At 45.9% G+C, this 23,901-nt stretch overlaps 8 non-coding genes across 8 annotated transcripts; all 8 read left to right on the plus strand.

The window, feature by feature from the left end:
• The first annotated feature begins 1,723 nt into the window (after positions 1-1,723).
• Positions 1,724-1,796, plus strand: trnar-acg (transfer RNA arginine (anticodon ACG)). The gene has a single exon. It is a non-coding gene; the product is annotated as a tRNA-Arg (tRNA).
• Positions 1,797-4,587: 2,791 nt separating this feature from the next.
• Positions 4,588-4,660, plus strand: trnar-acg (transfer RNA arginine (anticodon ACG)). The gene has a single exon. It is a non-coding gene; the product is annotated as a tRNA-Arg (tRNA).
• Positions 4,661-6,287: 1,627 nt separating this feature from the next.
• On the plus strand, positions 6,288-6,360 carry trnar-acg (transfer RNA arginine (anticodon ACG)). The gene has a single exon. It is a non-coding gene; the product is annotated as a tRNA-Arg (tRNA).
• A 1,788-nt stretch (positions 6,361-8,148) lies between these two features.
• Positions 8,149-8,221, plus strand: trnar-acg (transfer RNA arginine (anticodon ACG)). The gene has a single exon. It is a non-coding gene; the product is annotated as a tRNA-Arg (tRNA).
• Positions 8,222-9,848: 1,627 nt separating this feature from the next.
• On the plus strand, positions 9,849-9,921 carry trnar-acg (transfer RNA arginine (anticodon ACG)). Its single transcript has one exon. It is a non-coding gene; the product is annotated as a tRNA-Arg (tRNA).
• Positions 9,922-11,496: 1,575 nt separating this feature from the next.
• On the plus strand, positions 11,497-11,569 carry trnar-acg (transfer RNA arginine (anticodon ACG)). Its single transcript has one exon. It is a non-coding gene; the product is annotated as a tRNA-Arg (tRNA).
• A 1,629-nt stretch (positions 11,570-13,198) lies between these two features.
• trnar-acg (transfer RNA arginine (anticodon ACG)) lies at positions 13,199-13,271 on the plus strand. The gene has a single exon. It is a non-coding gene; the product is annotated as a tRNA-Arg (tRNA).
• A 1,788-nt stretch (positions 13,272-15,059) lies between these two features.
• trnar-acg (transfer RNA arginine (anticodon ACG)) lies at positions 15,060-15,132 on the plus strand. The gene has a single exon. It is a non-coding gene; the product is annotated as a tRNA-Arg (tRNA).
• The last annotated feature ends 8,769 nt before the right edge of the window (positions 15,133-23,901 follow it).

The following is a 23,901-nucleotide window of genomic DNA, read 5'->3' on the forward strand; positions in this document are numbered from 1 at the left end:
TGGATGGAAGCACTGCATTGTATGTGGTAGAAAGATGACGTCTGAGACCACCACCTCTGTTAAGGGAAGGTTTTTTCAGCTTAACATAGGTGGGTTCCATGACTCCTCTTTCAAACCATCTTTCCTCTCTGTCTAGGATGCGAACATTGTTGTCCTCAAAGGAGTGTCCTTTCTCTTTGAGGTGGAGGTGATCAGCTGAGTCTTGTCCTGAGGAGATGGCTCTCCTGTGCTGAGCCATTCTTCTGTGGAGTGGTTGTTTAGTTTCTCCAATGTACAGATCAGGACATTCCTCACTGCACTGGACTGCATATATCACATTGCTGTGTTTCTCCATGCGAGTTTTATCCTTCGGGTGAACCAGTTTGTGTCTCAGTGTTGTCATCGGTTTGAAATGGACCGGGATGTCATGGTTGTTGAAGATCCTACAGAGTTTCTCTGATACTCCTGACACATATAGAACGCAGTGTTCTTCCTCTGCCGGTTGTTGTCCTTCTTCCTGCTGTTGGTGGGTCTTCTTTTTTGGCTTTTATGAGTGCCCAGTTGGGTTAGCCACATGTTTTTAGAGTCTTCCTGATGTGATGTTGCTCCTTCTTCTTCCCCTCTGAAGCTGGTAGGTACAGTTTGTGCTCTGTGCTGCAGGGTGCTGATGACTCCCATCTTATGTTCCAGTGGGTGGTAGGAATCAAACAGTAAGTACCGGTGAGTAGGATCCTCTACACCTCCACATTGAGGCTGCTACCCTTCTCAATATGGACTGTCCAGTCCAAAAGGCCAGATTGTTGTCCCTGGTGTCCTCTTGAGTGAACTTTGGTTTGAGGGTTTGAATAAGCCTAGCTTGAGCAAAGCCATCAAGTTTACCTGAGCCTGCCATGACCTCAAATCAAAACAGAGTTGCTGTGATCACAATGCAGAATAAAAACCACTGCATGATCACTGCTGTAGATGTCACCTGCATCTCTGTACTGCTATGAGTTCTAGAGGTTCCATGGAAAGTAATTACTGGTGACTGCACATCACAAAACTATTTGCAGATATTGTAAGAGGAATTATATGGTGTGGTGCTGCCGTGCAACAGCTGTTATTATACAGTCTCATGGGGGCTAGTGGCGCAATGGATAACGCGTCTGACTACGGATCAGAAGATTCTAGGTTCGACTCCTGGCCACATGTTTTTAGAGTCTTCCTGATGTGATGTTGCTCCTTCTTCTTCCCCTCTGAAGCTGGTAGGTACAGTTTGTGCTCTGTGCTGCAGGGTGCTGATGACTCCCATCTTATGTTCCAGTGGGTGGTAGGAATCAAACAGTAAGTACCGGTGAGTAGGATCCTCTACACCTCCACATTGAGGCTGCTACCCTTCTCAATATGGACTGTCCAGTCCAAAAGGCCAGATTGTTGTCCCTGGTGTCCTCTTGAGTGAACTTTGGTTTGAGGGTTTGAATAAGCCTAGCTTGAGCAAAGCCATCAAGTTTACCTGAGCCTGCCATGACCTCAAATCAAAACAGAGTTGCTGTGATCACAATGCAGAATAAAAACCACTGCATGATCACTGCTGTAGATGTCACCTGCATCTCTGTACTGCTATGAGTTCTAGAGGTTCCATGGAAAGTAATTACTGGTGACTGCACATCACAAAACTATTTGCAGATATTGTAAATAGATATTGTAAGAGGAATTATATGGTGTGGTGCTGCCGTGCAACAGCTGTTATTATACAGTCTCATGGGGGCTAGTGGCGCAATGGATAACGCGTCTGACTACGGATCAGAAGATTCTAGGTTCGACTCCTGGCTAGCTCGACCAGTTTTTATTTAGGTTGTATTCTACAAGGCTGCAGTTCCTCCTATACAGATTTGGTTTGATGAAGATTCTTAGTCATCCAGGTCAGCAACAGCTTTCATGGACATACGTAGAGAAGATTGAAGCAAGGCGTCTGGACTTGCAGAGTTTTCTTGAAGACCTTTCGCTTCTCATCCAAACAGCTCCATCAGTTCTAACTGTTTGGTAGGGAAACATGGTTTATATGTGGTTGCAGACCTCAGTGGGTGGGTCTGGGTAAAACTTACAAACTAAATGTTTCCATAATTACCTGTGATGATCTGGCTGTGAACATTGTTGTCCTCAAAGGAGTGTCCTTTCTCTTTGAGGTGGAGGTGAACAGCTGAGTCTTGTCCTTGTCCTGGTTCCATGATTACCTGTGATGATCTGGCTGACTGTGCCAGGTGTGTCTAACGACTGGCTAACGACTATGAGACTGCCGGAGGGGGACTGGTAGGCAGCCCTTTGTTCTTGCTGTGAGCATGTGACTTGGAGTGAAACTTCCTGGGAATGGATGGAAGCACTGCATTGTATGTGGTAGAAAGATGACGTCTGAGACCACCACCTCTGTTAAGGGAAGGTTTTTTCAGCTTAACATAGGTGGGTTCCATGACTCCTCTTTCAAACCATCTTTCCTCTCTGTCTAGGATGCGAACATTGTTGTCCTCAAAGGAGTGTCCTTTCTCTTTGAGGTGGAGGTGATCAGCTGAGTCTTGTCCTGAGGAGATGGCTCTCCTGTGCTGAGCCATTCTTCTGTGGAGTGGTTGTTTAGTTTCTCCAATGTACAGATCAGGACATTCCTCACTGCACTGGACTGCATATATCACATTGCTGTGTTTCTCCATGCGAGTTTTATCCTTCGGGTGAACCAGTTTGTGTCTCAGTGTTGTCATCGGTTTGAAATGGACCGGGATGTCATGGTTGTTGAAGATCCTACAGAGTTTCTCTGATACTCCTGACACATATAGAACGCAGTGTTCTTCCTCTGCCGGTTGTTGTCCTTCTTCCTGCTGTTGGTGGGTCTTCTTTTTTGGCTTTTATGAGTGCCCAGTTGGGTTAGCCACATGTTTTTAGAGTCTTCCTGATGTGATGTTGCTCCTTCTTCTTCCCCTCTGAAGCTGGTAGGTACAGTTTGTGCTCTGTGCTGCAGGGTGCTGATGACTCCCATCTTATGTTCCAGTGGGTAGTAGGAATCAAACAGTAAGTACCGGTGAGTAGGATCCTCTACACCTCCACATTGAGGCTGCTACCCTTCTCAATATGGACTGTCCAGTCCAAAAGGCCAGATTGTTGTCCCTGGTGTCCTGCAGGGTGCTGATGACTCCCATCTTATGTTCCAGTGGGTGGTAGGAATCAAACAGTAAGTACCGGTGAGTAGGATCCTCTACACCTCCACATTGAGGCTGCTACCCTTCTCAATATGGACTGTCCAGTCCAAAAGGCCAGATTGTTGTCCCTGGTGTCCTCTTGAGTGAACTTTGGTTTGAGGGTTTGAATAAGCCTAGCTTGAGCAAAGCCATCAAGTTTACCTGAGCCTGCCATGACCTCAAATCAAAACAGAGTTGCTGTGATCACAATGCAGAATAAAAACCACTGCATGATCACTGCTGTAGATGTCACCTGCATCTCTGTACTGCTATGAGTTCTAGAGGTTCCATGGAAAGTAATTACTGGTGACTGCACATCACAAAACTATTTGCAGATATTGTAAGAGGAATTATATGGTGTGGTGAAGATTCTTAGTCATCCAGGTCAGCAACAGCTTTCATGGACATACGTAGAGAAGATTGAAGCAAGGCGTCTGGACTTGCAGAGTTTTCTTGAAGACCTTTGTTGTGGAAACTTTTCTGCTCTGGTGAAAAATGAAATAGAGTCTTGTCCTGAGGAGATGGCTCTCCTGTGCTGAGCCATTCTTCTGTGGAGTGGTTGTTTAGTTTCTCCAATGTACAGATCAGGACATTCCTCACTGCACTGGACTGCATATATCACATTGCTGTGTTTCTCCATGCGAGTTTTATCCTTCGGGTGAACCAGTTTGTGTCTCAGTGTTGTCATCGGTTTGAAATGGACCGGGATGTCATGGTTGTTGAAGATCCTACAGAGTTTCTCTGATACTCCTGACACATATAGAACGCAGTGTTCTTCCTCTGCCGGTTGTTGTCCTTCTTCCTGCTGTTGGTGGGTCTTCTTTTTTGGCTTTTATGAGTGCCCAGTTGGGTTAGCCACATGTTTTTAGAGTCTTCCTGATGTGATGTTGCTCCTTCTTCTTCCCCTCTGAAGCTGGTAGGTACAGTTTGTGCTCTGTGCTGCAGGGTGCTGATGACTCCCATCTTATGTTCCAGTGGGGGGTAGGAATCAAACAGTAAGTACCGGTGAGTAGGATCCTCTACACCTCCACATTGAGGCTGCTACCCTTCTCAATATGGACTGTCCAGTCCAAAAGGCCAGATTGTTGTCCCTGGTGTCCTCTTGAGTGAACTTTGGTTTGAGGGTTTGAATAAGCCTAGCTTGAGCAAAGCCATCAAGTTTACCTGAGCCTGCCATGACCTCAAATCAAAACAGAGTTGCTGTGATCACAATGCAGAATAAAAACCACTGCATGATCACTGCTGTAGATGTCACCTGCATCTCTGTACTGCTATGAGTTCTAGAGGTTCCATGGAAAGTAATTACTGGTGACTGCACATCACAAAACTATTTGCAGATATTGTAAAAGAGGAATTATATGGTGTGATGCTGCCGTGCAACAGCTGTTATTATACAGTCTCATGGGGGCTAGTGGCGCAATGGATAACGCGTCTGACTACGGATCAGAAGATTCTAGGTTCGACTCCTGGCTAGCTCGACCAGTTTTTATTTAGGTTGTATTCTACAAGGCTGCAGTTCCTCCTATACAGATTTGGTTTGATGAAGATTCTTAGTCATCCAGGTCAGCAACAGCTTTCATGGACATACGTAGAGAAGATTGAAGCAAGGCGTCTGGACTTGCAGAGTTTTCTTGAAGACCTTTCGCTTCTCATCCAAACAGCTCCATCAGTTCTAACTGTTTGGTAGGGAAACATGGTTTATATGTGGTTGCAGACATCAGTGGGTGGGTCTGGGTAAAACTTACAAACTAAATGTTTCCATAATTACCTGTGATGATCTGGCTGTGAACATTGTTGTCCTCAAAGGAGTGTCCTTTCTCTTTGAGGTGGAGGTGAACAGCTGAGTCTTGTCCTTGTCCTGGTTCCATGATTACCTGTGATGATCTGGCTGACTGTGCCAGGTGTGTCTAACGACTGGCTAACGACTATGAGACTGCCGGAGGGGGACTGGTAGGCAGCCCTTTGTTCTTGCTGTGAGCATGTGACTTGGAGTGAAACTTCCTGGGAATGGATGGAAGCACTGCATTGTATGTGGTAGAAAGATGACGTCTGAGACCACCACCTCTGTTAAGGGAAGGTTTTTTCAGCTTAACATAGGTGGGTTCCATGACTCCTCTTTCAAACCATCTTTCCTCTCTGTCTAGGATGCGAACATTGTTGTCCTCAAAGGAGTGTCCTTTCTCTTTGAGGTGGAGGTGATCAGCTGAGTCTTGTCCTGAGGAGATGGCTCTCCTGTGCTGAGCCATTCTTCTGTGGAGTGGTTGTTTAGTTTCTCCAATGTACAGATCAGGACATTCCTCACTGCACTGGACTGCATATATCACATTGCTGTGTTTCTCCATGCGAGTTTTATCCTTCGGGTGAACCAGTTTGTGTCTCAGTGTTGTCATCGGTTTGAAATGGACCGGGATGTCATGGTTGTTGAAGATCCTACAGAGTTTCTCTGATACTCCTGACACATATAGAACGCAGTGTTCTTCCTCTGCCGGTTGTTGTCCTTCTTCCTGCTGTTGGTGGGTCTTCTTTTTTGGCTTTTATGAGTGCCCAGTTGGGTTAGCCACATGTTTTTAGAGTCTTCCTGATGTGATGTTGCTCCTTCTTCTTCCCCTCTGAAGCTGGTAGGTACAGTTTGTGCTCTGTGCTGCAGGGTGCTGATGACTCCCATCTTATGTTCCAGTGGGTGGTAGGAATCAAACAGTAAGTACCGGTGAGTAGGATCCTCTACACCTCCACATTGAGGCTGCTACCCTTCTCAATATGGACTGTCCAGTCCAAAAGGCCAGATTGTTGTCCCTGGTGTCCTCTTGAGTGAACTTTGGTTTGAGGGTTTGAATAAGCCTAGCTTGAGCAAAGCCATCAAGTTTACCTGAGCCTGCCATGACCTCAAATCAAAACAGAGTTGCTGTGATCACAATGCAGAATAAAAACCACTGCATGATCACTGCTGTAGATGTCACCTGCATCTCTGTACTGCTATGAGTTCTAGAGGTTCCATGGAAAGTAATTACTGGTGACTGCACATCACAAAACTATTTGCAGATATTGTAAGAGGAATTATATGGTGTGGTGCTGCCGTGCAACAGCTGTTATTATACAGTCTCATGGGGGCTAGTGGCGCAATGGATAACGCGTCTGACTACGGATCAGAAGATTCTAGGTTCGACTCCTGGCTAGCTCGACCAGTTTTTATTTAGGTTGTATTCTACAAGGCTGCAGTTCCTCCTATACAGATTTGGTTTGATGAAGATTCTTAGTCATCCAGGTCAGCAACAGCTTTCATGGACATACGTAGAGAAGATTGAAGCAAGGCGTCTGGACTTGCAGAGTTTTCTTGAAGACCTTTCGCTTCTCATCCAAACAGCTCCATCAGTTCTAACTGTTTGGTAGGGAAACATGGTTTATATGTGGTTGCAGACCTCAGTGGGTGGGTCTGGGTAAAACTTACAAACTAAATGTTTCCATAATTACCTGTGATGATCTGGCTGTGAACATTGTTGTCCTCAAAGGAGTGTCCTTTCTCTTTGAGGTGGAGGTGAACAGCTGAGTCTTGTCCTTGTCCTGGTTCCATGATTACCTGTGATGATCTGGCTGACTGTGCCAGGTGTGTCTAACGACTGGCTAACGACTATGAGACTGCCGGAGGGGGACTGGTAGGCAGCCCTTTGTTCTTGCTGTGAGCATGTGACTTGGAGTGAAACTTCCTGGGAATGGATGGAAGCACTGCATTGTATGTGGTAGAAAGATGACGTCTGAGACCACCACCTCTGTTAAGGGAAGGTTTTTTCAGCTTAACATAGGTGGGTTCCATGACTCCTCTTTCAAACCATCTTTCCTCTCTGTCTAGGATGCGAACATTGTTGTCCTCAAAGGAGTGTCCTTTCTCTTTGAGGTGGAGGTGATCAGCTGAGTCTTGTCCTGAGGAGATGGCTCTCCTGTGCTGAGCCATTCTTCTGTGGAGTGGTTGTTTAGTTTCTCCAATGTACAGATCAGGACATTCCTCACTGCACTGGACTGCATATATCACATTGCTGTGTTTCTCCATGCGAGTTTTATCCTTCGGGTGAACCAGTTTGTGTCTCAGTGTTGTCATCGGTTTGAAATGGACCGGGATGTCATGGTTGTTGAAGATCCTACAGAGTTTCTCTGATACTCCTGACACATATAGAACGCAGTGTTCTTCCTCTGCCGGTTGTTGTCCTTCTTCCTGCTGTTGGTGGGTCTTCTTTTTTGGCTTTTATGAGTGCCCAGTTGGGATAGCCACATGTTTTTAGAGTCTTCCTGATGTGATGTTGCTCCTTCTTCTTCCCCTCTGAAGCTGGTAGGTACAGTTTGTGCTCTGTGCTGCAGGGTGCTGATGACTCCCATCTTATGTTCCAGTGGGTGGTAGGAATCAAACAGTAAGTACCGGTGAGTAGGATCCTCTACACCTCCACATTGAGGCTGCTACCCTTCTCAATATGGACTGTCCAGTCCAAAAGGCCAGATTGTTGTCCCTGGTGTCCTGCAGGGTGCTGATGACTCCCATCTTATGTTCCAGTGGGTGGTAGGAATCAAACAGTAAGTACCGGTGAGTAGGATCCTCTACACCTCCACATTGAGGCTGCTACCCTTCTCAATATGGACTGTCCAGTCCAAAAGGCCAGATTGTTGTCCCTGGTGTCCTCTTGAGTGAACTTTGGTTTGAGGGTTTGAATAAGCCTAGCTTGAGCAAAGCCATCAAGTTTACCTGAGCCTGCCATGACCTCAAATCAAACAGAGTTGCTGTGATCACAATGCAGAATAAAAACCACTGCATGATCACTGCTGTAGATGTCACCTGCATCTCTGTACTGCTATGAGTTCTAGAGGTTCCATGGAAAGTAATTACTGGTGACTGCACATCACAAAACTATTTGCAGATATTGTAAAAGAGGAATTATATGGTGTGATGCTGCCGTGCAACAGCTGTTATTATACAGTCTCATGGGGGCTAGTGGCGCAATGGATAACGCGTCTGACTACGGATCAGAAGATTCTAGGTTCGACTCCTGGCTAGCTCGACCAGTTTTTATTTAGGTTGTATTCTACAAGGCTGCAGTTCCTCCTATACAGATTTGGTTTGATGAAGATTCTTAGTCATCCAGGTCAGCAACAGCTTTCATGGACATACGTAGAGAAGATTGAAGCAAGGCGTCTGGACTTGCAGAGTTTTCTTGAAGACCTTTCGCTTCTCATCCAAACAGCTCCATCAGTTCTAACTGTTTGGTAGGGAAACATGGTTTATATGTGGTTGCAGACATCAGTGGGTGGGTCTGGGTAAAACTTACAAACTAAATGTTTCCATAATTACCTGTGATGATCTGGCTGTGAACATTGTTGTCCTCAAAGGAGTGTCCTTTCTCTTTGAGGTGGAGGTGAACAGCTGAGTCTTGTCCTTGTCCTGGTTCCATGATTACCTGTGATGATCTGGCTGACTGTGCCAGGTGTGTCTAACGACTGGCTAACGACTATGAGACTGCCGGAGGGGGACTGGTAGGCAGCCCTTTGTTCTTGCTGTGAGCATGTGACTTGGAGTGAAACTTCCTGGGAATGGATGGAAGCACTGCATTGTATGTGGTAGAAAGATGACGTCTGAGACCACCACCTCTGTTAAGGGAAGGTTTTTTCAGCTTAACATAGGTGGGTTCCATGACTCCTCTTTCAAACCATCTTTCCTCTCTGTCTAGGATGCGAACATTGTTGTCCTCAAAGGAGTGTCCTTTCTCTTTGAGGTGGAGGTGATCAGCTGAGTCTTGTCCTGAGGAGATGGCTCTCCTGTGCTGAGCCATTCTTCTGTGGAGTGGTTGTTTAGTTTCTCCAATGTACAGATCAGGACATTCCTCACTGCACTGGACTGCATATATCACATTGCTGTGTTTCTCCATGCGAGTTTTATCCTTCGGGTGAACCAGTTTGTGTCTCAGTGTTGTCATCGGTTTGAAATGGACCGGGATGTCATGGTTGTTGAAGATCCTACAGAGTTTCTCTGATACTCCTGACACATATAGAACGCAGTGTTCTTCCTCTGCCGGTTGTTGTCCTTCTTCCTGCTGTTGGTGGGTCTTCTTTTTTGGCTTTTATGAGTGCCCAGTTGGGTTAGCCACATGTTTTTAGAGTCTTCCTGATGTGATGTTGCTCCTTCTTCTTCCCCTCTGAAGCTGGTAGGTACAGTTTGTGCTCTGTGCTGCAGGGTGCTGATGACTCCCATCTTATGTTCCAGTGGGTGGTAGGAATCAAACAGTAAGTACCGGTGAGTAGGATCCTCTACACCTCCACATTGAGGCTGCTACCCTTCTCAATATGGACTGTCCAGTCCAAAAGGCCAGATTGTTGTCCCTGGTGTCCTCTTGAGTGAACTTTGGTTTGAGGGTTTGAATAAGCCTAGCTTGAGCAAAGCCATCAAGTTTACCTGAGCCTGCCATGACCTCAAATCAAAACAGAGTTGCTGTGATCACAATGCAGAATAAAAACCACTGCATGATCACTGCTGTAGATGTCACCTGCATCTCTGTACTGCTATGAGTTCTAGAGGTTCCATGGAAAGTAATTACTGGTGACTGCACATCACAAAACTATTTGCAGATATTGTAAGAGGAATTATATGGTGTGGTGCTGCCGTGCAACAGCTGTTATTATACAGTCTCATGGGGGCTAGTGGCGCAATGGATAACGCGTCTGACTACGGATCAGAAGATTCTAGGTTCGACTCCTGGCTAGCTCGACCAGTTTTTATTTAGGTTGTATTCTACAAGGCTGCAGTTCCTCCTATACAGATTTGGTTTGATGAAGATTCTTAGTCATCCAGGTCAGCAACAGCTTTCATGGACATACGTAGAGAAGATTGAAGCAAGGCGTCTGGACTTGCAGAGTTTTCTTGAAGACCTTTCGCTTCTCATCCAAACAGCTCCATCAGTTCTAACTGTTTGGTAGGGAAACATGGTTTATATGTGGTTGCAGACCTCAGTGGGTGGGTCTGGGTAAAACTTACAAACTAAATGTTTCCATAATTACCTGTGATGATCTGGCTGTGAACATTGTTGTCCTCAAAGGAGTGTCCTTTCTCTTTGAGGTGGAGGTGAACAGCTGAGTCTTGTCCTTGTCCTGGTTCCATGATTACCTGTGATGATCTGGCTGACTGTGCCAGGTGTGTCTAACGACTGGCTAACGACTATGAGACTGCCGGAGGGGGACTGGTAGGCAGCCCTTTGTTCTTGCTGTGAGCATGTGACTTGGAGTGAAACTTCCTGGGAATGGATGGAAGCACTGCATTGTATGTGGTAGAAAGATGACGTCTGAGACCACCACCTCTGTTAAGGGAAGGTTTTTTCAGCTTAACATAGGTGGGTTCCATGACTCCTCTTTCAAACCATCTTTCCTCTCTGTCTAGGATGCGAACATTGTTGTCCTCAAAGGAGTGTCCTTTCTCTTTGAGGTGGAGGTGATCAGCTGAGTCTTGTCCTGAGGAGATGGCTCTCCTGTGCTGAGCCATTCTTCTGTGGAGTGGTTGTTTAGTTTCTCCAATGTACAGATCAGGACATTCCTCACTGCACTGGACTGCATATATCACATTGCTGTGTTTCTCCATGCGAGTTTTATCCTTCGGGTGAACCAGTTTGTGTCTCAGTGTTGTCATCGGTTTGAAATGGACCGGGATGTCATGGTTGTTGAAGATCCTACAGAGTTTCTCTGATACTCCTGACACATATAGAACGCAGTGTTCTTCCTCTGCCGGTTGTTGTCCTTCTTCCTGCTGTTGGTGGGTCTTCTTTTTTGGCTTTTATGAGTGCCCAGTTGTCCAGTCCAAAAGGCCAGATTGTTGTCCCTGGTGTCCTGCAGGGTGCTGATGACTCCCATCTTATGTTCCAGTGGGTGGTAGGAATCAAACAGTAAGTACCGGTGAGTAGGATCCTCTACACCTCCACATTGAGGCTGCTACCCTTCTCAATATGGACTGTCCAGTCCAAAAGGCCAGATTGTTGTCCCTGGTGTCCTCTTGAGTGAACTTTGGTTTGAGGGTTTGAATAAGCCTAGCTTGAGCAAAGCCATCAAGTTTACCTGAGCCTGCCATGACCTCAAATCAAAACAGAGTTGCTGTGATCACAATGCAGAATAAAAACCACTGCATGATCACTGCTGTAGATGTCACCTGCATCTCTGTACTGCTATGAGTTCTAGAGGTTCCATGGAAAGTAATTACTGGTGACTGCACATCACAAAACTATTTGCAGATATTGTAAAAGAGGAATTATATGGTGTGATGCTGCCGTGCAACAGCTGTTATTATACAGTCTCATGGGGGCTAGTGGCGCAATGGATAACGCGTCTGACTACGGATCAGAAGATTCTAGGTTCGACTCCTGGCTAGCTCGACCAGTTTTTATTTAGGTTGTATTCTACAAGGCTGCAGTTCCTCCTATACAGATTTGGTTTGATGAAGATTCTTAGTCATCCAGGTCAGCAACAGCTTTCATGGACATACGTAGAGAAGATTGAAGCAAGGCGTCTGGACTTGCAGAGTTTTCTTGAAGACCTTTCGCTTCTCATCCAAACAGCTCCATCAGTTCTAACTGTTTGGTAGGGAAACATGGTTTATATGTGGTTGCAGACATCAGTGGGTGGGTCTGGGTAAAACTTACAAACTAAATGTTTCCATAATTACCTGTGATGATCTGGCTGTGAACATTGTTGTCCTCAAAGGAGTGTCCTTTCTCTTTGAGGTGGAGGTGAACAGCTGAGTCTTGTCCTTGTCCTGGTTCCATGATTACCTGTGATGATCTGGCTGACTGTGCCAGGTGTGTCTAACGACTGGCTAACGACTATGAGACTGCCGGAGGGGGACTGGTAGGCAGCCCTTTGTTCTTGCTGTGAGCATGTGACTTGGAGTGAAACTTCCTGGGAATGGATGGAAGCACTGCATTGTATGTGGTAGAAAGATGACGTCTGAGACCACCACCTCTGTTAAGGGAAGGTTTTTTCAGCTTAACATAGGTGGGTTCCATGACTCCTCTTTCAAACCATCTTTCCTCTCTGTCTAGGATGCGAACATTGTTGTCCTCAAAGGAGTGTCCTTTCTCTTTGAGGTGGAGGTGATCAGCTGAGTCTTGTCCTGAGGAGATGGCTCTCCTGTGCTGAGCCATTCTTCTGTGGAGTGGTTGTTTAGTTTCTCCAATGTACAGATCAGGACATTCCTCACTGCACTGGACTGCATATATCACATTGCTGTGTTTCTCCATGCGAGTTTTATCCTTCGGGTGAACCAGTTTGTGTCTCAGTGTTGTCATCGGTTTGAAATGGACCGGGATGTCATGGTTGTTGAAGATCCTACAGAGTTTCTCTGATACTCCTGACACATATAGAACGCAGTGTTCTTCCTCTGCCGGTTGTTGTCCTTCTTCCTGCTGTTGGTGGGTCTTCTTTTTTGGCTTTTATGAGTGCCCAGTTGGGTTAGCCACATGCTTTTAGAGTCTTCCTGATGTGATGTTGCTCCTTCTTCTTCCCCTCTGAAGCTGGTAGGTACAGTTTGTGCTCTGTGCTGCAGGGTGCTGATGACTCCCATCTTATGTTCCAGTGGGTGGTAGGAATCAAACAGTAAGTACCGGTGAGTAGGATCCTCTACACCTCCACATTGAGGCTGCTACCCTTCTCAATATGGACTGTCCAGTCCAAAAGGCCAGATTGTTGTCCCTGGTGTCCTCTTGAGTGAACTTTGGTTTGAGGGTTTGAATAAGCCTAGCTTGAGCAAAGCCATCAAGTTTACCTGAGCCTGCCATGACCTCAAATCAAAACAGAGTTGCTGTGATCACAATGCAGAATAAAAACCACTGCATGATCACTGCTGTAGATGTCACCTGCATCTCTGTACTGCTATGAGTTCTAGAGGTTCCATGGAAAGTAATTACTGGTGACTGCACATCACAAAACTATTTGCAGATATTGTAAAAGAGGAATTATATGGTGTGATGCTGCCGTGCAACAGCTGTTATTATACAGTCTCATGGGGGCTAGTGGCGCAATGGATAACGCGTCTGACTACGGATCAGAAGATTCTAGGTTCGACTCCTGGCTAGCTCGACCAGTTTTTATTTAGGTTGTATTCTACAAGGCTGCAGTTCCTCCTATACAGATTTGGTTTGATGAAGATTCTTAGTCATCCAGGTCAGCAACAGCTTTCATGGACATACGTAGAGAAGATTGAAGCAAGGCGTCTGGACTTGCAGAGTTTTCTTGAAGACCTTTCGCTTCTCATCCAAACAGCTCCATCAGTTCTAACTGTTTGGTAGGGAAACATGGTTTATATGTGGTTGCAGACCTCAGTGGGTGGGTCTGGGTAAAACTTACAAACTAAATGTTTCCATAATTACCTGTGATGATCTGGCTGTGAACATTGTTGTCCTCAAAGGAGTGTCCTTTCTCTTTGAGGTGGAGGTGAACAGCTGAGTCTTGTCCTTGTCCTGGTTCCATGATTACCTGTGATGATCTGGCTGACTGTGCCAGGTGTGTCTAACGACTGGCTAACGACTATGAGACTGCCGGAGGGGGACTGGTAGGCAGCCCTTTGTTCTTGCTGTGAGCATGTGACTTGGAGTGAAACTTCCTGGGAATGGATGGAAGCACTGCATTGTATGTGGTAGAAAGATGACGTCTGAGACCACCACCTCTGTTAAGGGAAGGTTTTTTCAGCTTAACATAGGTGGGTTCCATGACTCCTCTTTCAAACCATCTTTCCTCTCTGTCTAGGATGCGAACATTGTTGTCCTCAAAGGAGTGTCCTTTCTCTTTGAGGTGGAGGTGATCAGCTGAGTCTTGTCCTGAGGAGATGGCTCTCCTGTGCTGAGCCATTCTTCTGTGGAGTGGTTGTTTAGTTTCTCCAATGTACAGATCAGGACATTCCTCACTGCACTGGACTGCATATATCACATTGCTGTGTTTCTCCATGCGAGTTTTATCCTTCGGGTGAACCAGTTTGTGTCTCAGTGTTGTCATCGGTTTGAAATGGACCGGGATGTCATGGTTGTTGAAGATCCTACAGAGTTTCTCTGATACTCCTGACACATATAGAACGCAGTGTTCTTCCTCTGCCGGTTGTTGTCCTTCTTCCTGCTGTTGGTGGGTCTTCTTTTTTGGCTTTTATGAGTGCCCAGTTGGGATAGCCACATGTTTTTAGAGTCTTCCTGATGTGATGTTGCTCCTTCTTCTTCCCCTCTGAAGCTGGTAGGTACAGTTTGTGCTCTGTGCTGCAGGGTGCTGATGACTCCCATCTTATGTTCCAGTGGGTGGTAGGAATCAAACAGTAAGTACCGGTGAGTAGGATCCTCTACACCTCCACATTGAGGCTGCTACCCTTCTCAATATGGACTGTCCAGTCCAAAAGGCCAGATTGTTGTCCCTGGTGTCCTGCAGGGTGCTGATGACTCCCATCTTATGTTCCAGTGGGTGGTAGGAATCAAACAGTAAGTACCGGTGAGTAGGATCCTCTACACCTCCACATTGAGGCTGCTACCCTTCTCAATATGGACTGTCCAGTCCAAAAGGCCAGATTGTTGTCCCTGGTGTCCTCTTGAGTGAACTTTGGTTTGAGGGTTTGAATAAGCCTAGCTTGAGCAAAGCCATCAAGTTTACCTGAGCCTGCCATGACCTCAAATCAAACAGAGTTGCTGTGATCACAATGCAGAATAAAAACCACTGCATGATCACTGCTGTAGATGTCACCTGCATCTCTGTACTGCTATGAGTTCTAGAGGTTCCATGGAAAGTAATTACTGGTGACTGCACATCACAAAACTATTTGCAGATATTGTAAAAGAGGAATTATATGGTGTGATGCTGCCGTGCAACAGCTGTTATTATACAGTCTCATGGGGGCTAGTGGCGCAATGGATAACGCGTCTGACTACGGATCAGAAGATTCTAGGTTCGACTCCTGGCTAGCTCGACCAGTTTTTATTTAGGTTGTATTCTACAAGGCTGCAGTTCCTCCTATACAGATTTGGTTTGATGAAGATTCTTAGTCATCCAGGTCAGCAACAGCTTTCATGGACATACGTAGAGAAGATTGAAGCAAGGCGTCTGGACTTGCAGAGTTTTCTTGAAGACCTTTCGCTTCTCATCCAAACAGCTCCATCAGTTCTAACTGTTTGGTAGGGAAACATGGTTTATATGTGGTTGCAGACCTCAGTGGGTGGGTCTGGGTAAAACTTACAAACTAAATGTTTCCATAATTACCTGTGATGATCTGGCTGTGAACATTGTTGTCCTCAAAGGAGTGTCCTTTCTCTTTGAGGTGGAGGTGAACAGCTGAGTCTTGTCCTTGTCCTGGTTCCATGATTACCTGTGATGATCTGGCTGACTGTGCCAGGTGTGTCTAACGACTGGCTAACGACTATGAGACTGCCGGAGGGGGACTGGTAGGCAGCCCTTTGTTCTTGCTGTGAGCATGTGACTTGGAGTGAAACTTCCTGGGAATGGATGGAAGCACTGCATTGTATGTGGTAGAAAGATGACGTCTGAGACCACCACCTCTGTTAAGGGAAGGTTTTTTCAGCTTAACATAGGTGGGTTCCATGACTCCTCTTTCAAACCATCTTTCCTCTCTGTCTAGGATGCGAACATTGTTGTCCTCAAAGGAGTGTCCTTTCTCTTTGAGGTGAACTTTGGTTTGAGGGTTTGAATAAGCCTAGCTTGAGCAAAGCCATCAAGTTTACCTGAGCCTGCCATGACCTCAAATCAAAACAGAGTTGCTGTGATCACAATGCAGAATAAAAACCACTGCATGATCACTGCTGTAGATGTCACCTGCATCTCTGTACTGCTATGAGTTCTAGAGGTTCCATGGAAAGTAATTACTGGTGACTGCACATCACAAAACTATTTGCAGATATTGTAAAAGAGGAATTATATGGTGTGGTGCTGCCGTGCAACAGCTGTTATTATACAGTCTCATGGGGGCTAGTGGCGCCTCCGGCCGCCCGTGTGTCGAGCAAGCCGCCTCCTCCTACAGCCAATCGCGAGGCCGAGTGCTACCACGAATCTACCACGAATTGACCAATGACGGAGCCGCCCTCTACCACGATTCGCCAGCTCCCGCCTACCTCCGCCGACGGCCAACCACGAGGCCGAGTGCTACCACGAATTGACCACGAATTGACCAATGACAGAGCTGCCCTCTACCACGATTCGCCAGCCCCCGCCCCTGGCAACGAGCCGGCCAATCACAGCTCGGACCACTGCTTGAGGCGGATGTGGCCCGGTCACGACGCTGTTGCTATGGCTTCGTCATTGCCTTTTACCGAGCTACGTCGCCGTGGACGGCTATCAGGATAATTTACCCCAGTAACCGTCTGCAAGATTAATTTCTACCGGAGATTCCGACGTGTCGGTGAGTGAGTGTCGTTGTGCACATGCTGGTATGTGATTGTAAAGCGCTACGTTTGTGTAGCAATGTATGTATGAACGTACCTAGCCGGTGCTCTACTGGCTAGGATAAATTCACAGTTACCGACGGCTCAGATGGAATAATTGATCATAGACTGGCCTCTGTGTTGTTTACACCTATAAAGCATTTGACTGGGAGAACGCTACATTTAGTGTGTTTTAGCAAACATTTCCATTTACAGCGTTAGCTTCGGCTAATCAGCTACAGACAAGCCTCTTGTTATTGTTAGCTTTAGTTAGCTCTCTCTTTGTCTTCAGTTAGCGTAACTTTCAATGGACTTTTATTACTGCAGTGTAGTGTAGTATTACTGTGTCATAGCATCACTGTATTGGTTTTCAATATCCTATGATCATGTAGTTGTTATAATTAAATTATTGTTTTGTGTTAAAGTGAGGAACTCTCTCTTAGTGTTCTGATAAACATTATGCTTCTCCTCCTTGTTCTTCTATTGTTGTTCTTTTAGGACTAGTTACTGACAGACATGGATCCTGAAGCTGGTGGACTACACACCACCAAGGAAATACACTGGTACAGTTTCCTAATGTCTGGAAAAACTCATTTGTATTTAGGTTTAGTGCATATATTAGTACATGACATATGATTTGATGTGTATGATTGTTTGTGTGTATGATTTTCAGGAGAGCTTATGGGGTGGAGTATCTATATGACCAGACAGGCTACGCTTTGCTGGAGCCAGAGGAGTTTGAGGACGGCACTGTCCCCTTGCTGGATGCTCCTCCACTCACTGGTACATCTGCCACAGCACCTCCACTCACTGCAGGCTTTATAATTGTGAATTATAAGACAGCTACTGTAATATCTGGTCATTATTTTTCAAACTAGCATGTACACTTATCTTTTACTGCTATATTTCACACTGCCTTAATTTTCCAGGTGTTTCATCGGGTCCCAAGGGCAGCCAGACCTGTTCGACTCCATTCAAGAAAACTCTACAAGTCCTTGCCTTGCTTCAATCATCTCTATGATTATGACCTGGATGACTGAGACTCTTCATCAGCATACACCAGTGTGTTGTCAACAAAGCCTGTGTGATGGCTGAGACCACCATCCAGCTGCCTGAGGTGAACACAGCAATGCTGGCATGACGGTGAGTAAATCATGAAGTATGTGAACCATGTCAGCTGTATTTGTGGAATATATTGCTTCTGTAAAACTACTGTTTTGTTGTTGTTGTTTTTTTCAGGTACAACAAGCAGAGTCGGGCTCGGGAGACCGAGGTGCTTCAGCAAGCCATTGAGTCTCCAAAGCCATCCACACCTCAGAGAGAAGCTCTCTTGACCATGGCTGCAGGGGACAACCTGCACAGCTTTACCGTGCCAGCCAATACAGCAGAATGGCCAGGTTTAAAAGGCAGCTGGTGTTTGGGGGAGACAGACCCCCATCTCTTCTCTGAATCTTGAGGCCAGCCCGGCATCTGCTTCACTGCAGCATCCTGCCACCAGCGCAGCATCTTTGCTGCAGTGTATATCAGTGTGTATATAGTGTAAACAAACACATTCTTTTGGTATCAGTTTCCCCCTCTGTGTAATTCAGTTAATGATAATGTTCAGGTAGTTGGGCATGTACAGCTTCATAGAATGATAGTAGATTGAACAACAGGTCTGCCAGACAGTATTGTTTGACCTCTGGAATGTGTGGATTCTTAAAACTGTGAATCTGCCTTTATCACAATTAAATGAGGCTATAAACATTACAAAAGCTTTTGTTCGGTTTTTACAGGATTTGTAAATACAGTCTGATTTCAGTGTTTGTAAATACCATTTAATTTCACAAAATACTTTGATAAAAAATTATGTTTATCCAAATATGAATTTAGACTAATATTAAGAGGCTTTATGAGCAGTAAAGACTGCAAATAAACTCCTACTGGTCCTTTACATGTGCTCAATGTGAGCAATATTCCCCCCAAAAAGTTACTGAAATGGTAATAACACCTAAAAGGTTTTTTTTCCATTGTTCTTATATATTTGGGTTTGTGGGGGTTAATCAAGAGTCTGGAGCCATTGATGAGCCTTATATTGCAGACAAGGTCGGTATACAAAAAAGGATGTTAAGAAAAATGCAGATTAACACATTACAGCTTGTTACTAAGGATACAATTATTGTATGCAATCCTGTTCCTCTCAAGCTCTTTCCATATTAGCTAAACAGCGAGCAGATTGCATTTATCCCATTCAATGCATGCATGTGCAATTGGACTATTACAGCAAATGACACGTGAAATTTGTCACATACAAACGGTGTGCATCACTCTCCTTTCGCTTTGTTTTTAATTATAACGTCACCTCGGTAAAATGTCATACAACGACCGATATGTTTCGCGTAATTTCAGTGCAAAATATTAACGCACCTAGCGGGATTCGAACCGGCGCTCTCGGCGCGATTTGTGGCATCAACGTCGACACATGGGCGCTAGCCTTGGCGCAATGGATAACGCGTCTGACTACGGATCAGAAGATTCTAGGTTCGACTCCTGGCTAGCTCGACCAGTTTTTATTTAGGTTGTATTCTACAAGGCTGCAGTTCCTCCTATACAGATTTGGTTTGATGAAGATTCTTAGTCATCCAGGTCAGCAACAGCTTTCATGGACATACGTAGAGAAGATTGAAGCAAGGCGTCTGGACTTGCAGAGTTTTCTTGAAGACCTTTGTTGTGGAAACTTTTCTGCTCTGGTGAAAAATGAAATAGAGACTTCTGCCGGCCGACAAGGATTTATTCTTTGCAAAGAAGGTCAATCAAAAACACTCTAGCGGTCAGAATGAATGAAAGACCCCGAACATGGGGACCATCTCACAGTTATACCTGCAGCCGCCTCCCCCCTTCTAATCAAGTCACACCCTCCTCTAGCTGGTCATAGACCCGCTGTCTCCTGGTTATCCTTTGAAGTTTTAAGTTGGCTTCCTGGAGATGTGGGATGTTAATTTACATCTTAATGATATTTTCCTGGAGTCCCGTGGGTCACGGAGCCATTTGTCTTAAGATTAAGAAACCTTTATTAGTCCCACAATGGGGAAATTGCATTTTTGCAACGGCATACAGACAGCAAGGGATAAGTTAGGAAAAATATATATACATTATAAAATAGGCTACGAATAAAAGATATATACATTATAAACAGTTTACATATTTAACAGTTATTGCACAGGTGAGTGGAGGTAGAAATGGTATATAAACTGTACATAGTGCAACTAAATAAATAACAGTAAAATAAAAGCACACTGTGGTGTGTAAGTATTGCTCCTATCAGAAGTGTTTATTATAGAGTCTGACAGCAGCAGGAAGGAAAGACCTTCTGTATCTCTCCTTCACACACCGAGGGTGGAGCAGTCTGCCACTGAAGCTGCTCTGCAGGGCTGACAGGGTGTCCTGCAGGGGGTGGGACTCATTGTCCAGCATGGATGTTAGTTTTGCCAGGACCCTCCTGTCACCCACCTCCTGCACTGAGTCCAGAGAGCAGCCCAGGACAGAGCTGGACTTCCTGATGACTCTGTCCAGCTTCTTCCTCTCCCTCTCAGTGATGCTGCTGTTCCAGCAGACCACACCGTACAGGATGACCGATGCCACCACAGAGTCATAAAAGGTCTTCAGGAGTGCCCCTTTCACTCCAAAAGACCGCAGTCTCCTCAGCAGGTAGAGCCTGCTCTGGCCCTTCCTGTACAGTGCGTCTGTGTTGTGAGTCCAGTCCAGTTTGTTGTTGAGGTGAACACCCAGGTATTTGTAAGAGTCCACCTGCTCAATGTCCATTCCCTGGATGTTCACCGGTAAGGGGGGGGCTGAGTGTCGTCTGCGAAAGTCCACCACCATCTCCTTGGTTTTCCCTGCATTGATCAGGAGGTGGTTTCGCTGACACCAGTCCACAAAGTTCTGCGTCAGTCCTCTGTACTCCGCGTCATCGTCATCTCTGATGAGACCAACAATCGCAGTGTCATCAGAGAACTTCTGCAGCACACAGCCGTCAGTGTTGTGTCTGAAGTCCGACGTGTAGAGGGTGAAGAGAAAGGGGGCCAGGACGGTCCCCTGAGGGGCACCTGTGTTACAGGTGAGCAGGTCAGACACACAGTTCTGGGCTCTCACAAACTGTGGTCGGTTTGTGAGGTAGTCCCTGATCCACTCTGACAGCAGGTGGTCCACCCCTGTCTGCTCCAGTTTGTCCTTCAGGATCGCCGGCTGGATGGTGTTGAAAGCACTGGAAAAATCAAAGAAGGTGATTCTCACAGTGCTGCCGGGCTTCTCCAGGTGAGAAAGAGCTCGGTGTAGCAGGAAGGTGACAGCATCCTCCACTCCAACATTAGGCCCATGGAGGAGCCCACTGTGGAGCGGAGGTGTCTCAGGACCAGTCTCTCCAGTGTCTTCATGAGGTGGGATGTCAGAGCCACTGGTCTGTAGCTGCTGAGGTCTTTGGGGTGCGGTGTTTTAGGCACTGGTACCACACAGGAGGTCTTCCAGAGCTGTGGTACCACCCCCAGCTTGAGGCTCAGATTGAAGACATGCTCCATAACTCCACACAGCTGGTCTGCGCAGGACTTAAGGAGCCTGGAGCTAATGGCATCAGGTCCAGCTGCCTTCCTTGTCTTGGTTTTCCTGAGTTCTGTTCTCACCTGGGCTGCTGTGAAGGACAGGGGTGGGGGTGGGGGATGAGTGTCACTGTGTGGGTGTGAAGTGGTTTGATGTTGTGATAAGCTAAGAGTGTGGGGGGCTGTGGGAGAGGAACAAAGGCCAGGAGTCAGAGAGTGGAGGTGCGACTGCAAGGGGGGAGGAGTGGGTGCTACATCAAACCTATTGAAGTGTAGGTTTAGGTCATTGACCCACTTCTGATCCCCCTCAGCCTGTGAGTGGGGTGTGTTGTAGCCAGAGATGGTTTTCAGGCTTCTCCACACCCCGCTGACGTTCTGCTGCTGCAGCTGCTCCTCCATCTTCTTCCTGTAGCTGGCTTTTCCCTCTCTGATCTTCCTCCTCAGCTCCCTCTGTGCAGCATGCTCCCTGACCTGAAAGCTCTCTTCTTCTCCTTCAGGAGAGCTTTGATTTCAGGGTTAATCCACGGCTTGTTGTTGGAGAAACACCGTACCTTCTTGGAAGGAACAGTGTTCTCAACACAGAAGTTAATATAGTCCGTTATGCAGTCCGTTATTGTGTTAATGTCCTCCCCATGTGGGTCATAAAGCTCTGTCCACACAGTGGTGTTGAAGCAGTCCATGAGAGCAGCCTCACTCTCCTCGGTCCATCTCTTCACTCTGCGTGAGACCGCCGGTTGCCTGTGCACAACAGGAGTGTACACAGTCTGCAGATGGACTATGTTATGGTCAGCTCTTCCCAGGGGAGGGAGGGGGGATGCAGAATATGCCTCCTTGGTGTTGGCATAAAACAAGGCATAAAACAAGTCCAGTGTTCTATTGTCTCTAGTGGGGCAGGTGACATACTTCTGATCGCACCTTGAGGCTGACCTCCTGTAGTGTGGGATACAGGTCAGGGGTTTGGATACAGTATCCGCTGACCTTCTGGGGTGTGTTGTGTGTTGGAAGGGTCTAGCCATCAACATGGAATGGCAAAAGGCAGGGGAATTGTCACATTGGTGAGAAACAATAGGTGGGGTGCTGCAGGGAAGTGAGTTCAAAGATTAAGGGAGGCTATGATATGCAGAGACAGGCACAGATGTTTCAGGGAATTAACAACAAGGGTTAAAGATTAAAGTAACAACAAATATTTAGGCTAGGCTGCATATACAAGGATCAAATTTTCCATCACAATCCCTCCCTTTTGATTATTCAATAATCACTAAACATTAGTAACACAAGTAGAAATGTGAATAAAGAAACAATAAAAAAAAAAAAATAAATAAAAATAAAAGGAAGAATCTCAACTAAACACATTAATTCACAGAGTGAATATATCATCACGGCGGTTGTCTAGGGGAAGAAAATAATAAAAAAATAAAGAAAACAAAGATCATCTACCAGATATCATCGTCAGAGTCAGAATCTGAACTGGGGTACTGGTTGAGATTAGGAACATGAAATGGAGCAAACGTTTGTTTGGCCTTGTCAATATTCACATGGACATATGTGGAGGAATGGATCAACTTACTAGTGAGCACATTAGTTAGCCATCTCAATATGCATGGGATCAGAATGCTGAGTAAAAAGAAAATAAACACAACTGGGATAATTACTGTTAGCAACCATGAGGACCATTCTTGGCCCCAGGATTTTAGCCAGGAGAACCATGAATCATCTGCTGTAAGCGGGGCTCGAACAGCATCTTGCATATGTTTAATGATGTCGGTGATGTTCTCATATTCGTCAGGGATGTAAAAGCAACAAGAGGCATTAAGCATTTTGCAAGTACCCCCTTTTTCAGCCAAAATAATGTCAAGAGCAAGTCTGTGTTGAATGACTGCAGTTCTGATTGCATGCATCTCAGTATTCATTAAGGTGAGGGCTGCTTCAGTTTGGTTTGCTAGAGAAAGAACAGACCAGGCCAGTCCATTGATTTTGTTCAGGGCTGCAGCAGTGCCGCCTCCTAAAAACAAGGACCAGCCTATATTTGCATTTGCAGAAGTCCAGGGGTCAGCTAGAACATAACCATCATATTTGCGGGGAATGCCAGTTATATCTCTATGGAGTCGAAAATGCATGGTGGGTTCAATGTTTGTGGTGGGAGGCTTCTTATGGAAGACTTTTGTATCAGGTGCAACAATTGATGGATGACAGCAACCTGACCACTGGTACGAAGGTGGCAAGGCATGGTAGGCCTTTTTGCCACAAGACCACATTATCCCTGCCTGGGATGAAAGTTGTCCAAATGGACAGGCAAATCTTGTCAGGGTGTTATTAGGCCATCTATGTGAGCAATTGGTTGGTGCTGCCGCATTTACAAATATTCTAGTTTCACAGCTTGACTGACCTAGATAAGGACCTGATGTTGATGTTGAGCAGACACAGGTCTCAGCATGTTGTAGGGGAACTTCAAATGCCGTGTTACTAGTGGCTGAGTGGGAATCGGTACAGGTAACATTAGGGTGTGGGGTGACTAAAACATTATTCCTGATTTGTTGACCAGCAATCAACAACATCATCATTCCTAGAGGAATGGTACATGAGCCATGGTTTTCCCTACCCCAAGAGCCTTTCCTGAACCCTTGTAACACAACATCAACAGCTGTCAGAGGTTTTGCTTGCCATCTAGCTGCTAAAGCATGACAAACCCAACAGTCACCGGGAATTTGCAATTCCTTTTTGTGTAAGAGAGCT

Source organism: Parambassis ranga, chromosome 2, assembly GCF_900634625.1.
Source record: "Parambassis ranga chromosome 2, fParRan2.1, whole genome shotgun sequence".
Taxonomy (NCBI): domain Eukaryota; kingdom Metazoa; phylum Chordata; class Actinopteri; family Ambassidae; genus Parambassis; species Parambassis ranga.